The sequence below is a fragment of the Octopus sinensis genome, linkage group LG7 (genome assembly GCF_006345805.1).
Source record: "Octopus sinensis linkage group LG7, ASM634580v1, whole genome shotgun sequence".
Taxonomy (NCBI): Eukaryota; Metazoa; Mollusca; class Cephalopoda; order Octopoda; family Octopodidae; genus Octopus; species Octopus sinensis.
This window is the reverse complement of record NC_043003.1, coordinates 91,518,105-91,535,445: the sequence shown is the minus strand read 5'-3', so window position 1 is coordinate 91,535,445 and position 17,341 is coordinate 91,518,105. Positions and strand designations below refer to the sequence as shown.

The 17,341-nt window shown below is 38.4% G+C and overlaps 1 protein-coding gene across 3 annotated transcripts in view; it reads left to right on the top strand.

Moving 5' to 3' along the window:
* Nucleotides 1-348: 348 nt before the first annotated feature.
* The window catches only part of LOC115214470 (tektin-3), a 59,457-nt gene continuing 42,464 nt past the window's right edge, over nucleotides 349-17,341 (top strand). The window contains exon 1 of one of the 3 annotated variants that reach the window (XM_036504919.1): nucleotides 349-428. The gene's annotated coding sequence lies outside the window, so the exon portion shown is untranslated. Of the gene's footprint in view, nucleotides 429-3,661; nucleotides 3,791-14,425; nucleotides 14,559-17,341 lie in introns of those variants that run through there. The other 2 variants (XM_036504917.1, XM_036504920.1) reach the window with 2 other exon arrangements.

Below are 17,341 nucleotides of genomic sequence, written 5' to 3'. Positions count from 1 at the left end.
TCTCTCTCGCACACACACACACACGCACATACATACATACATATATATATATATATATATATATACACACACACACACAAACAAACAGACAAAATAGACAAATACGTCACTAGGGATTATGTTTCTTGCCCCTTGTTTTCCCACCAAACATACAATCACACATGAAAAAACCACTTCACGTCAAGTTTTATCTGTCTGTCTATATTTGAATAAGTATAGCCACATGTGAGGATTAAAAAGTTTTGTATAGTTATATTTTATAATCTTACAGCCTAATTGGTAGGCAGCATAAATATTTTATCTAAACTAGTTCCCCGTTGATTAAAGTTGTTTGCTTTCGTGCTTTCTTTGCAAGTCAGTGAATATGTTCTGTATTCAACAGTATAAGTAAGACTGATCCAGTGACTTAAGCATGGAAACTGAGGCAGGTAAATATTGTGGTGTGAGATATCATCATTATCACCATCATTACTCTCATTTAGTGTTTGTTACAGGCTGTCATGGGTAGGACAGTTTGACAGGATCTGCTGGGTCCAAGGATTGCATCTTGTGTTGTAGGTATGTATGTATGTATGTGTGTGTGTGTGTGTGTGTGTGTGTGTGTGTGTGTGTGTGAGAGAGAGAGAGAGAGAGAGAAGTTTAGATATAAAAAGGAGAGAGAAAGAGAGATGAAAAAGAACTGACATATAACATAATGAGGGAGACAGAAATGTGTTTATATATACACACACACATACAAACATATATATATATATATATATATATATATAATATATATATATATATATATATATATATACATACATATATACATCATCATCATCATCATCATCATCGTTTAGCGTCCGTTTTCCATGCTAGCATGGGTTGGACGGTTCTACTGGGGTCTGTGAAGCCAGAAGGCTTCATCAGGCCCAGTCAAATCTGGCAGTGTTTCTACGGCTGGATGCCCTTCCTAACGCCAACCACTCCGTGAGTGTAGTGGGTGCTTTTTACGTGCCACCCGCACTGGTGCCAGACAGAGCTGGCAAACGGCCACGAACGGATGGTGCTTTTTATGTGCCACCGGCACGAGGGCCAGGCGAGGCTGGCAACGGACACGAAACGGGGCGGTGCTGGCAACGGTCGCGAAACGGAAAGTTCTCTTACATGCCACTGGCACTGGTAACACATCTGCAATTTCCATTGATCGATTTCCATTGATCGATTCGATTCTGATCGTCACTTGCCTCAACAGGTCTTCACAAGCAGAGTTTTGACATGCCACCGGCACTGGTAGCACATCCGCAATTTCCATTGATCGATTTCGATTCTGATCCTCACTTGCCTCATCACGTCTTCACAAGTAGAGTTTTGTGTCCCAAGAAGGGAAGGTATGCATACGTAGGCTGGCTCCATCCCATGTAGAAGGCCACGGGTTATGGACTCACTTGTCCTGCCGGGTCTTCTCGCGCACAGCACACTTCCAGAGGTCTCGGTCTCTAGTCATTTCCTCAGTGAGACCTAAAGTTCGAAGGTCGTGCTTCACCACCTCGTCCCAGGTTTTCCTGGGTCTGCCTCTTCCACAGGTTCCCTCAACCGCTAGGGTGTGGCACTTTTTCACACAACTATCTTCATCCATTCTCGCCACATGACCATACCAGCGCAAACGTCTCTCTTGCACACCACAACTGATGCTTCTTAGGTCCAGCTTTTCTCTCAAGGTACTTACACTCTGCCGAGTGTGAGTACCGGCATTACACATCCATCGGAGCATACTGGCTTCATTTCTAGCGAGCTTACGCATATCCTCAGCAGTCACGGCCCATGTTTCACTGCCATGTAGCATGGCTGTTCGTACACACGCATCATACAGTCTGCCTTTCACTCTGTGCGAGAGGCCTTTTGTCACCAGTAGAGGTAAGAGCTCTCTGAACTTTGCCCAAGCTATTCTTACTCTAGCAGTTACACTTTCAGCACACCCGCCCCCGCTGCTGACTTGGTCACCTAGGTAACGGAAACTATCAACTATTTCTAGTTTTTCTCCCTGGAAAGTGACGGAAGTTGGTCTCAGAGCATTTTCAGTGTTTATTGTTCCTGAGCATCTGCCACATACAAAAACCATCTTCCTAGTTAGCCTTCCTTTGACATTGCTGCATCTCTTATGTGTCCATAGCTTACACTTGGTGCATCTTATAGAGTTTCTACCTACACCTTTTCTACAGATCGAGCAGGGCCATCTACCTGAAGGTGTTTGTGATTTGTCTACCTTCCTACTGATTACGACTTTGGTTTTAGCTAGATTGACTCTGAGGCCCTTCGATTCTAATTCTTGTTTCCACACCTGAAACTTCTCCTCCAGTTCTGATAGCGACTCAGCAATTAGAGCAAGGTCATCAGCATAGAGGAGCTCCCAAGGGCATCCTGTCTTGAATTCCTCCGTTATTGCCTGGAGGACTATGATAAATAGGAGGGGGCTGAGTACTGAGCCTTGGTGGACTCCTACCTCTACCCGGAATTCTTCACTGTACACCTTTCCAACCCTCACCCTACTAGCGGCGTCCCTGTACATGGCTCGCACAGCTCTCACTAACCATTCATCTATCCCTAGTTTCCTCATTGCCCACCAGATAAGGGATCGGGGGACCCTGTCGAAGGCTTTCTCCATGTCAACAAAAGCCAGGTACAGGGGCTTATCTTTGGCTAGGTATTTCTCCTGCAGCTGCCTTACCAGGAATATAGCATCAGTAGTACTTTTCCCTGGCACAATATATATATATATATATATTATATATATATATATATATATATATATATATATATATTATATATATATATATGTATATATATATATATACATACATATATATATATATATATATATATATATATATATATATATATATATATATATATATATATACATATATATACATATATATATATATATATGCATATATATATACACACGCATACATATCAGGTGTGGTCCCAGGAATTTTGTGAAGAGAGGACACAAGGTCAGAAGGGAAAACAATTCCAGGAGAAAAGGGCATAATAACATTATTTAGAAGGGCACACTTCTTTTCTTGAAGGGGGCACATGCCCCTCAGCCCCCTCGTCCTTGGGTCCTCCCCTGCATATATACATAAATATCTTTTAAATTTGTTTATGGGAAACGTTTTGAATATGCAAATAAAACTCCTATTCTATTACACCAGCCACAGTCTAATGAGGCTGGTTGGTGAACCAGTTTTTCGGGGTTGCATCTATATTATATTTATCCTATATATATATATATATATATACACACAGGCTCACACACACATATATACATACACATACATATACTCACACACACACACACACATATGCATATATAAATACACCCACATACATACATGCATGCATGCAGACAGAGAAAGAGAGGAGAGACAGAAAGAGTGAAGCATAGATACAAAAGAGAAGAGAGAGAGAGAAAAAATATGATATAATACGCACACACACACACACACACACCACACACACACACACACACACACACATATATATATATATATGTATGTGTGTGTGTGTGTGTATATATATATATGTGTATATATATATATAGAGAGAGAGAGGGGGAGAGGGAGAGAGAGAGAGAGCAGAAAAAGAACGTGAAAGAATGGAAGAGAGCCAAAAAGAGAGGCTGAGATTGGTGTAGAGGGGAGAGGGTTGCTATAGCCACCAGCTGACCATAGCAAGCCAACAGGCTCTATGCTAGTTGACAATTATATAATTAACAGAAGAGACCAAATCAAGAAACAAAGTAGTGAGTAAAGCACATTTTTTTATTATATTTTTTTTAATATTTCTGCAAAATTTCTTTAACTGACATTTATTGTGTGTTTTTTATTTCTAAATGACATAACATTTTAATTTTTGTCATCATAGTTTTTACTGTATTTATTTATTTGTTATATATTATTATTATTGTTGTTGTTGTTATTAGTATTATTATTATCATTATTCCAAGGTGGTGAGCTGGCAGAATCGTTAGCATGCTGGACAAAATGATTAGTGGCATTTTGTTCGTCTTTACATTCTAAGTTCAAATTCCGCTCAGGTTGATTTTGTCTTTCATTCTTTCAGGGTCAATAAATTAAGTACCAGTGAAACACTGGGGTCGATGTAATCAACTACTCTCCTCCCACCAAATTTCAGACCTTTTTTTTCTTTTTTGAATGTCACTGGGGGGTGACTTTGCCTGTCATCCTTTCAGAGATTGATAAAATAAGTACCAGCTGAATACTTGGGTTGATGTTAGTCAACTGAATCCCTTCCCTGAAATGACTGGTCTTGAGCCAAAATTTGAAACCATTATCATTATTATCATTATCATTAAGGCAATGTGATACAGAAATGTTAGGACACTGGGCAAAAAATGCTTAGTGGCATTTTGTCTGTCTTCACATTCTGAGTTCAAATTTCGCTGAGGTCAGCTTTGCCTTTCATCCTTTTGGTGTCAATAAAATAAATACCAGCTGAGCATTGGGATGGATGTATTCAACTTACCTCATCTGCAAACTTGCTGGCCTTCTGCCAAAATTTGAAACCACCACCACCACCACCACCATCATCATTATTATTATAGACGTCACACAGTATACAATATCATGAGGTTGTTGATTGAAGATATTGTGTCTGCCAGGGGTTTGTACTGTTTGTCAAGTCACAACAAGTACCTCAGATAGACAGTACTTTATGCAATATGTGTGCAGTTCCAAGTAATGCCGACTTTTTCAATACACCTAGATTGTAGGGTATTTCTAAAGTTTTCTGGTGTTTTTTCAGATTGGGTGGTATTGAACCCAATGCTCCAATGTCAATAGGGATAACCATTATGTCTGACTCTCATAGCTGCCACATCTTGGCAATCTCAATTCTCAGGTCTCCATATTTACCAACCTCTTTTCTTTCTTTCATGATATGTTGATCTCCCGGCACTGCCACATCAATTATTAGGCACTCTTGTTCATCCCTCTTAAAGGTTACTGTATCCAGCCTTTGATGCTCTAATATCTTGTCTGTCTGGAAGTCAAAGTCCCAGAGGACTTTTGCCTTCCCCTTTTCATCCATTACCCTTTCCAGTGTATATTGGTACTGAGCACCTGTAACCTCATATCCATACTTCTGGCATCGTAACCAGTTTTGGGCTACCTTATTGTGTCTATGCTTGTACTCTTTCTGCACAGATTTTCAGAAGCACTAACAATGTGAATCACACTTTTGACCCACTTCCAACACATTCTGTAGAGGGCCATTGCACTTGTATGGTATATATTCTTTTTCACTGAGTTGGTATTCACTGCCTGGTCCTGGGCAGCAATGATTAGGCTTTCAGTATTCTTTATTAGGTCACTCTTATTAAGCCACCTCCATGATGCTTCCTGGTCTTTTAATTTGTCGGTTGCATGGTGGAACTGACTGTGTAATTCTATGTGGAGTAAGGTTTCTTCTCTCTTGTTCGCTGTTCTTGATCAAAATTCATGAGCTTTCTTAAGTCCATTTTTGTTAAATTCTTCTGCATTAGAAGCATATTGTAGCAGGTCTTGTTTGCTGTTTACCAAATATTCTGTCATGTTTCTTCTTACCATGTTGATGCATTCCTGTACTCTAATCAGCTCATGTTCACCTTTGCCCCTCTTCGTGTAGAGCCTGTTTATATTTGTCTTAGGGTGGCGGGCACCATACACTGTCATTGTCCTTCGGGTAGTGCAATCAAGTTGGTTAATCACCGCTTGTGTCCATTTCAGGATGGGTGCACTATAGTGGACTACAGCAACCACCCATATGTTGATGGTAGTCATAAGGTCCCTTGAGTTGAGTTTTGATTTCAAGAGTTCAAGGCACTTGAAATATGCAGTGATGGTCTTGTCTTTCATTTCTTTATGCAAGATATTGTCCAGCTCCAGGATCTCAAGATACTTGTTCCCATTATCATCCAGGTCTTCCATTCTCTTTCCGTTTCACAATTCTATGCCCCTACAATTTACTCGTTTCCCCTGCTTCAAAGTAAGCACCGCACACTTCAAGATAACAAATTTCATTCCTATATCCTTGCTGCATATTTGCACAATCTCAATCAGCCTCTCCATTTCAGACTCTGTTTTTATGAACAGTTTAAATCATCCATGAAGAAAAGGTGGTTGAGATGAGGTCCATTCTTTTTCAACTCATAGTATGCATTGACTTTGTGTAGGACTACAGGAAGTGGGATCAACAGAGGTGAACAAGAGTCTCCTCGGAAAATATCTATTTTGATTGTTACCTCAGCTAAGTGCTGGTTGTTACAGGAAAGACATGTTTTCCAACTAGGCATGCTGTTCTTAATCAGTGCACACACATTTTTCAGCTATTTCATACATGTCAAGTGTTTCCAAAATCCACGAATGTGGCAACATTTATCATTATTATTATTATTATTAAGGTGGCAAGCTGACAAAATTGTTAGCACACTGGGCAAAATGCTTAGTGGTATTTTGTCAGTCACTACATTCTGAGTTCAAATTCCACTGAGGTCAGCTTTGCTTTTCATCCTTTCAGGGTCAATAAATTAAGTACCAGTTGAGTATTGGGGTCAATATAATTGACTAGTCCCCTCTCCCAAAATTTCAGGCCTTTTACTTTTAGCAGAAAGGATTATTATTAAGACAGTGAGCTGGCAGTATCATTAGCATGCCGGGCAAAATGCTTTGCGGCATTTCGTCTGTCTTTATGTTCTAGTGAGCTGGCAGAATTCTTAGCATGCCAGACAAAATACTTGGCAGCATTTTTTCCAGTTTTATGTTCTGAGTTCAATTTCTGCTGAGGTCAACTTTGCCTTTCATCCTTTTGGGGTTGCTAAATTAAGCACCAGTGAAACACTAGGGTCGATGTAATTGACTCATCCCCTCCTACAAAAATGGCTGCCCTTGTGGCAGAATTTGAAACCATTATTATTATTATTATTATTATTATTATTATTATTATTATTATTATTATCAATTTTAAGTTGGTGATCTAGCAGAATTGTTTGCATACCAGACAAGATGCTTTGTAATATTTCAAATTCTACTGAAGTTGACTTTGTCTTTCATCTTAATTTATTGGGGTCAATAAATTAAGTACCAGTTTAGCACCAGAGTGGATGTAATAGACTATCTGCCTCCTACCAAAATTTCAGAACTTGTGTCTATTTTTAAAAGGATTATTATTATTGTTGTTATTATTGCCTTTGCACAGCTTTTAATGCTAGAGATGTACTACAGTGTCAACTGTTCACTATCAGTGAACTAAGGTAACACCTCTTGTTTTTCGAGCACCTTCCGGAGTATTCGAGCGGTTCCAAGCAGTGCTACTTTTTGCAAGTGCTCCACCCTTATTGCAGCCCCTATTTGTTCCACACACTGTTCCCAGGGTTCCAACAATTATTGGTACTACTGCTAACTTTTTCATCGAGCACAACTGCTTAACCTCCCAAGCTAACCTGTCATATCTCTCAACTTTTCTTTCTTCCTTATCGCATACCTTGTTGTCAGCTGGGCATGCTATATCTATGAGCCAGCATAGTTTATTTTCTTTCTCAATTAAGACTATGTCTGGTTTCCTATTCTCAATCTCATGGTCACACTGATTCATGAAATCCCATAGGATCTTTGCATTTCTATTTTCAATGATGCCTTCAGGTTTGTAGTTGTACCAGTTTTTTGCTCTGTCAAGTCCATACTTGTTGTAAAGCGTCCAATGGACAAGCCTAGCTATATTGTCGTGGCATCTCTTATATTCCTTGTGGACTTGTGGCATACACTGGCTGGTAATATGTCATATGGTTTCACTGTTTTGTCCACAGATTCTGCACTTATCACTTTCTGCTGTGTTGTCTATTCTGTATTTTATATAGCTTGTTCTTAGTGCTTGCTTTTGGGCAGCTCAGATTAGAGCCTCCGTTTCCAGTTTTAAATCACTTTTAGTCATCCACAGCCATCTTTTTTCTCTGTCTGTCTTATCTTCAGCATCCCTATGAAATTGTCCATGCATTCTTGTCTTTAACCACCTATTTTCAGTTTCATTCGTTTTCAATTGCTTGTACAGTGCTTTATCTTTGCAATCTTTCATCCTACACAGGCCTGACCTTCTTACTACTAATAATAGGGGATCTGTGGCATTTTTTACATACCATGCTATGTTGTTTTCTTCTGCTCTAATGCTGTGTTCACATCCAATAAGTCCTCTTCCTCCTCTTTTTTTTGGTACATACAGTCTGTCTGTATGTACTGGAAGGACTGAGGACAAATACTTACCAAGCTCCCACCAGGTTTTTTAAGTACCACTAGGAGACAAAGTTGAGGGTGAAGAGAGAGAGGTGCTGCCCTTCAGTAAATTTGTTGAAAGGTGGATAAGAGTGAGTGTAGGCTGATAAAATAAAAGTACCAGTCAAGTCGATACCACTGATTGTTCCTTCCTGGCAAGATTTCTGGCACTGCACCTATATAAGAAATCACCACCACCATCATCACCATCATCACCACTGCCACCGCCGCTGCTGCACCACGACCACTACCACTACCACCACCATCACTACCACCACCAACAACAACAAAACCACCACCACCACCACCACCGCCGCCGCCACCACCACCACCACCATCATCACCATTGCCACTGCCGCCACTGCACCACCACCACCACAACCACAATCACCACCACCACCACCACCATCATCATCATCCCCATCCCTATCACCATCACTACCATCACCACTATCACCACCATCACCATCATCGTTTTTCTTTGTTGAATAGCTATAATGAAAAAGGTTGCATAGGAAGTGGGGGGGTGGGCGGTACAGCTGAAAGATTTGATGTTAGCGCTTTTCCTCTGAACAAGCCTGCATGAACTTCTTGAAGCACTGCTAGAAGAGGTAGGTGAGTTATTATACAGGTCATACAAGTACAGCTCTTCTTACTGGCCCACTATTCCCTTTCAGCAATGAACAACTGCAAGCTACTACACTCCACAACACTAAAATAATTCGATAGGAAAACATTAGTGGACAACATATCCATATTCTGTATAGTTCACCCACAAAAATAAATGATTAATGATGGGAGCTATACACACAGCATAGAACAAATGTTTAGATAAACACCCAGAAAGTCTCAAACAAAAAAGTAAACACCTGATTGATGATATATAAACAAGTGATCAAAATTCAAATTCCAATGATAACATCTACTAGTTATATTGGTCCTGCCTATTTTGAAGAAGCAGCAACATATGACAACATCACTGCATCATGAAGATGAGACAGTGAAAATTTAGAAACAATAATGATGGATTTGGAGGCTTTATTGTTCTAAACAATCTGAAAGAAACTCTTACGAAAATATTTTTTTAATTTCATAAAAAAGACAAAAACTATAATACAGCCATATTTTCAACACACACACACATACATGGATGCATGCACATGTGCATGTGTGTGCACATGTGGATACACGTGCATATGTGCATACATATGCACATAACAGACACAAGCACACACATGGATGCACATACATATGCATGTGTATGTACAGGTGCATGCATGCACACACACGCACACACACACAAGACCCTTCCAAAACTAGATTCAGTCAGCACATTTGCTTAAGAAGTAAATGAATGAATGAGTCAAAAAATTAGAATTTGCTGTAACATGGACTTGAAATCAATATCTTCTCCATAATTTTTCCCTCACTCAGCCTTGTGCTGCTGTTACCACCAACACATTTAGGGATGAAAATAGTCATAATTGTTAACCATGTTTAGAAGAGTAAATAAATCACTCATGTAGCTCACTGGAAACTTAAGTGGATTTGTAAATTGACTTTAGCTTTCAAGAGGCATACATTGATATATATAACATACAATGTAAGAGGTTGCTAAGCAGAGTAGAGAGATTAAAAGATATACTTTCAATGAAGTCACACACAGTAACATATATATTTATATGTATGTGTGTGTTGCCTTAAGAATGGTAACAAGAAAATCCAAGTACTCATGTAGGTCCAGCTTTGAATCAATGTTAATCCACTCTGTCTGATAATATAGAGTAAGTTTTGTACTTAATTGCAATTCACACCAGTATGAACCCCTAATCAATTAATATGTATGTGTGTCTGTGTGTCTGTGTATGTTTTTTCTTTTTCTCTTTTTAATTTAGATTCAATGTTGACCAGCCATCTACTTTGTAACAAAGTTGTGAAGGAAATTATCTTGTTTTATTCAGCATCCTATAGATCTTATGAAGATCTTGCAGATTTTTATTGTTCCAGACAGTATGATCATTTGTAGTGTGTAAATTAAGGAGTTGCATTTTCTCCACAAGAATCCAAGTTCAACCATACTTTGTTCCAGGTGGATTGGTACATATCTTCTTGCTGTGTCTTTATATCTGTGTTTGTCTCCCCACCGTCGCTTGATAATTGATGTTGGTGTGTTTATGTCCCCAAAACTTAGTGGTCTGGCATAAGAGACCAATAGAATAAGTACTAGGCTTACAAAGAATAAGTCCTGGGATCGATTTCTTCAACTAAAAACAGTATTCCAGTATCAAATGACTGAAATGTGTAAAAGAATATATATTAATGTTTGTTTTTATGTTGTACGAGCAAAACGCCCCACATCCAATAGAAGGTGCTGAGTTGTCAAACATTTAAACCAAATTTTCTCAAAGCAACTTGTCCGACCATCCAATAGGCCTCTCCTTTGAGAAACATTGATTTAACCTAAATTTGAGACACCAGCAAAAGAAGAAATATAGACTTTTTTCTATTCCAAAGAAAAACGATTTTATTCACACAAATATGCAACCGAAGAGTTTAAAGTACCAGTAAGTACATCGCAACAGCTGATGTACTTGCATGTACAATTGCACGTTCCTAGGGCTTTATCGATCGAATTCTCACCTGGAATCGATTTTTGTAATTTTTTCATGACTTATACATGCCCTGATACCATCGGTATCTACATATCAAATTTGAGTGCCATTGGATGGAGGATGCCCGAGATCCTAGAAGACACACAGACGGACAAACAGAATGGATTTTATATCATAGATGTAAAAAGATGATTTAACATTAATGTGAAAGAGTATTCAATACATTTTAGAAGAGAACATGTTTATTAAACTTTCATAAGGAAAATGTTGAGTTGAGAGTGGGCAGCACTAGTAATCCTGACCACTGCATCCACCCTTCAACCCTATCCAATACTTACAGATGTACTTCCGCTCTCCCATTTATTTACCTCTTTGCAGCATCTGCTGATTCATTTCTACTTCTTTCCTAAATGTGAAAAGCCATGTAGCTTCCTTACAAACAAAATCCTTAACCCTCATTAGCTAGCATAAATCCCCTCCACTCAGCTTTCACAGGCTTGCAAGCTGTATGGCGACCTCACTAGTGTTAGTAACACAAGAGAAGAACCAATACACACTGTAAAGTGGTTGGTGTTGGGAAGGGCATCCAGCCATAGAAACAATGCCAAATGAGACACTGGGGCATGATGTAGTCCTTGGGCACATTGAATTTTGTTAAACTGTGCTTGTGTGTATGTGTATGTATGTATATGTATGTATATTATTATTTTGCTTATGCATAGTGATACTGAGAAGCTGGTGTTAGGACTTAATATACATATGCTTCAGAACAAGGCGTCAGTCGAGTATAGAGCAGTGATAAGAAATTAAATAAATGACAAGGGAATAAGTAATTGTCTTGAACTTTATTTACTTACAGCTGTTTCTGCTATAAGATGCAATGCACTCATAGCTGAGTGCATGTGCATTACCTTATTTCAGGTCATCCCAGAAGTTCTGTCCGATTTTACCTTTTTTAAAACTGAATGAAATTTAATTGTATTTTAGAATGTCTAATGGAATTAAAAATTATTTTTATGCATTTATGTACATTTAAACTAGTTGAATATTATTTTACAGAATAATAGAATTAAAATTTCTTTGATTAAGATCCTTTCTAATATGGAAGTATCCAAAGAGTATTTGAGGCACAGAATGCTTTATGAGTACAAAAAAAGAAACTCTTCAGCCAAAGCGACTGGAAACATACACTCAGTTTATGGGAAAGAATGCTTGAATGAAAGAACTTGCAGAAGATGGTTTGCAAAATTCAGAAGTGGAGATTTCAGCCTTGAAGATGAAGATTGAACAGGACGTCCAGTTGAGTTTGATGATAAGCTCCTTGAGGCATTACTTGAATAAAATCCTGCATTATTAGTTGAAGAATTGGCAATAAAGCTTAGTTCAAACCATACAACTGTTCATCATCGTCTCCAACAACTTGGAATGGTTCTTAAACTTGGAAAATGGGTGCCTCATGAATTGTCCAAAAGCAACCGCAAATCCTGAGTCGACATCTGCTCTTCTCTCCATTCTTGCAAACTCATTTCACCTTTTTTGGATAGACTTGTGACTGGTGAAGGAAAATGGATCTTCTATCAAAATGCTAAACATCATAAACAGTGGCTTGGTAAAAGGGAAAAAGCTCAACCACAACTGAGAAGGGAACTTCATGGGAAAAAGGTTCTTCTCTCTATCTGGTGGGGTTGCAAAAGAGTAATTCACTTTGAACTGTTACCACCTAATGCAATAATCAATGCTCAAGTCTACTCTCAGCAATTAGTGCATTTGAACCAAGCTTCGAAGAATAAAAGACCCGCACTAGTGAATCGAAAAGGAGTGCTGTTTCATCAGGACAATGTACGACCCCACACTGCAAAGATCACATCACAGAAGATTGAAGAGTTTGGTTGGGAAAAAATTCCTCATCCACCTTATTCTCCTGACCTTGCTCCTTCAGACTACCATTTGTTTCGTAGTTTACAGAATCATTTGGAGACATAACTTTCGCAAGCCAGGAGGAGATTGAAACTGACATTTCAGAGTTCTTCGCTTTGGAACCAAAAGAGTTTTACATTGATGGGATTAAAAAGCTTGTAAATAGATGGAAGAAAGTCATAGATAATCAGGGAAAGTACATTGCTGATTAAATTTAAATAAAATATAACATTTGATCACTTGTTTTCATTATTCAAAATTTGGACAGAACTTATGGGATGATCTGATAGCTTCATCACATACACACATGATCTAACCCATGCCAGCATGGAACATAGACATTAAATGATGATATATGTATATTAATGTGTGTATATATGATTATATATTAGTCATTTATGAGCACCAATCTTACATAGAGAAAGAGAACAGATACTATATGAGAATCTCTGTGCAATAGATGGCTTGTGATTTGGGTGACACAGTGGTTCACTCTGTGGGTTGAGGAAAATTGCTGAGTAGAAAAGGTATTAATTTCCGGCTGCTTCAATACATTTCTGTACCAAACACTTTATTCTCGTTTTGCTTAACTCATGAACAGGTCCTAGATCATCTGGAAATGTTACCTGTGATACACTGGTATGCTATCCAGAGAAGGCTTTATCTCTCATTTGTTTAATGCCATGAAACCAACGCAAAACACTAATTTGCAGTAGACCCCTCGCATCTCCTCAAGGCTTAAAAAATTTAATTTATGAACTGTTGACTCTGCAGGTAACTGTCTCAATGATTAGGCTAGTCTTTTGACAGAGCCTCATTGGGTCAGACAGACATAACAGGTCAAGCTCTACCACACACATAAAATGTAATAAGCCACACTAAGTTTCATTTGATTCATGTCAAGGTAAAACATGATTAATAATAATGTTATACTTAATCAGAAAATCAATAAAGAAAATATTATTTTGTCTCCTACTCACCTCTAATCTATCATATCCAATCAATCCTTCATGGCTCTTGATGAAAAAGTAACAGTTAAATGGTAGCTGCTAATGAAGGTCAACACCTTGTCATTCTTCTATGTTTTTCATTTCTTCTTTTCATGTCACACAATTCAGAATACATTATCAATCATATTTCTACTTACACCCAGGTTAGTTTCTGTTCACCCTCAAATTTTTGTCATTTATTTATTTATGGTCTGAGAAACAACTGTGCTGGTATGGTCATGTGAGGCATATGGACGAGGATAGCTGTGTAAAAGAAGTGCTGATGATGATGATGGTGATGGTGGTGGTGGTATTGGTTGAGAACAGAACTTGTTAATGACCGTACTTACAGGAAACTTGTTGATGTCTTTTTAGAAGTAATATATTCAAGTTTATTAATGAAATAATTACAAACCAAATGCTAGATACACACCATATTTAAATCTTAAGCTAATACTTAATTCTTCAGATTTCCAGTACATTTCAGAATGACAATCAAGTGACTTGGTATCATTACATCAATGATTAACTGTAGAGGGAACCTGTGGTAGAGGTAGACCCAGGAAGACATGGGATGAGATGGTGAAGCATCATCTTCGAATTTTGAGCCTCACAATGGCTAGTGACTGAGACCTTTGGCGATGTACTGTGCTTGAGAGGACACGTTAAGCCAAGTGCACCTGTGCTGCTGGCATGTAAAGAACACCTTCCAAGCATTTAGCTTCACAGAGGTAAAGTGGCTGAGTTCCTTTTGAATTTTGAGTCCCATGGAGGTAATGACTGAGACCTTTGGCATTATGTCATGTTTGAGAAGAAGACCTATTAAGCTGAGCAAAATTGCAGTCATGGCACATACTAGTGTCACGCAAATTGGCACCTGTGCTGGTGGCACATAAAAGCATCCCAGTATCACACAAATGGCACCCTTGCCAGTGGCATGTAAAAGCACCCATTACACTCTCAGAGTGGTTGGCGTTAGGAAGGGCATCCAGCTGTAGAAAATCATGCCAAGTTAGACTGGAGTCTGGTGCATCCTTCCATGATGCCAGCCTGGTCAAACCATCCAACCCATGCCAGCATGGACAACGGATGTTAAATGATGATGATGATGATAAGTGAACAAAGATAACTTTTTTATCATATGCATCCCAGTTTTAGAATAGGTACACAGTGTCACAGTGTGTTGGAAGTGGTGGTGGCTAAAAGTATTAAAAACGGGAAGGGGATCCATCTGTAAAACACCTCTAAAAGAAAACCATGATGAATATGAAACTATCATGAAGCCCACAAAGCTAAACTTTGCTTAATCAGAATAATGATCTAAAACCCTTTTGATGCGAACCCATTTGAAACTGCTCTTGGTTCTATGATACAAATTCCCTATTTTAAAATGATCTAAATTTAAAGTTTCCTGAAAAGTTTGACTAAATTCTTCATTATTTTTGAAAATAATTGAAACAAATATGGTAATTAAAGGTTTGAAATATTTGTTGCTATCAATGCTTTCTTTTCTTGTAGAATGATAAATAGGATTAATCTTGGAAAAACATAACATGCAATGAGGGAGAAAAATCTTGAGAGAAATCAACATAGTGAGAAAGAACTGCTATGTGGTCACTCATCCAGCTAGAAATGGTAGCCAAATCTCCTTCTAATCACATTTTACCATCTTACAAAAATGGAGAACAGATTGGACATTGTACTCTCTGATTTATTGAAAGATGGGATGTTCATTCTTGGAATAACTTTAATCATAAGTCTACTTAGTCATGACTGACCTAAGACTGGACAACTACAATATAACATGTTTAAAATGAACAATTCATCTGAAAGAATATTTATTGATCATATTATATTTTTATATTCGCATCTTCAAATCAACCTTCTGTACTTCGTGATATGCTTTTCTTCATCTCCCTCTTCCATATGAAGCAAGTGACATTTCTTTATACAGTTGCTCTCATCCATACGTACCCTTATATATGAAGTAACCATGTATTTCCTCTGCATTAAGAAACCTGTTCCTCTCCTCTCCTTTATATTTTAACTTCTCAACAGCTGGTACAATGACACCCCTCTCTATTATACTCTCACTCAGTTGAGAAGTCTCTTCAGCCTTGTAAGTTACATGGCAACCTCACTAATGCTGGTGCCACAAAGTCCCTGTAAAGTCAATGGTGTTAAAAAGGAAGGATGTCCAGTTGTAGAAATCATAATCAAGGAGACAATGGAGCACAATGCAGTCTGCCAACCCTTCAGATCATGTGAAACTGTGCAACCCATCTTAGCATGGAAATCACATGTTAAATGATGATGATGATGGTGGTGATGGTATTGGTTGAGAATAGAACTTGTTAATGACCGTACTTACAGGAAACTTGTTGATGTCTTTTTAGAAGTAATATATTCAAGTTTATTAATGAAATAATTACAAACCAAATGCTAGATACACACCATATTTAAATCTTAAGCTAATAATTAATTCTTCAGATTTCCAGTACATTTCAGAATGACAATCAAGTGACTTGGTATCATTACATCAATGATTAAGTCATTTATTCCTTTCCTTTCTTGGGTTTGCTGGATGTAATCTGGGGATCACTCTGTAAGCTAAATTACTACAAGATATCATATTTATTATTACAATCTCTTCTGCTTAGTTACACAATGGATTATTGCTTAACCTTTCAAAACACTGACCCATTTAACATAAAATTGACAGCTCAATTGCTTTATTTAACTCATTATCATCATTGTTGTCATTAAATATCCGCCTTCCATGCAGGCATGTGTTGGACAGTTTGACAGGAGCCGGCCAGGTAGAAGACTACTCCAGGCTACTTTGTCTGTTTTGGCAGGGTTTTTACAGCTGGATGCCCTTCCGAACACCAACCACTCTGCAGAGTGGACTGAGTGCTTTTTACGTGGCACCAGCACAGGCAAGGTCAGCATTGGCATGGTTTTTACAGCTGGAAGCCCTTCCAAATGCTAACCATTTTACAGTGCTGACTGGATGCTTTTTATATGGTGCCAGCACTGGCAAGGCCTAAATTATTCTAACACTTTTTATAGTCAAAAAAATTGGTGAAATGTAGCATAAAATTGATCAATATATTATACGTGTTGGATGGAAGTTAGAGTAGAGTAGTCATCATGTATTCTCCCCTAACTTTATTCACTTATTTATCATTGACCTCACTGCCTATTCCAATCTCACCTGTTCCTCATTCGGTATATACACATCCCAACTCCATTTCTTACCGTCCCTCATACTTTTTTGTACTCTCTTGCAACTTCTATCCAGTCACTCCTCCTGTTCTTCTTCCCCCTGGGTCCCACCACGATCTTTATCTCTCTTTCCAGCTCCAAACTGATTACTCCCACTCAGTCTTCAATAATGTAAATAACCATGTAACAGTTCTGGATCCTTCCTTCATTCTGTAATCTTTCATCACTTAGCATATAGCTGCTTCCCTCTCTACTGTACTTCCGCTCAGCTGATGGGGATAGTAGT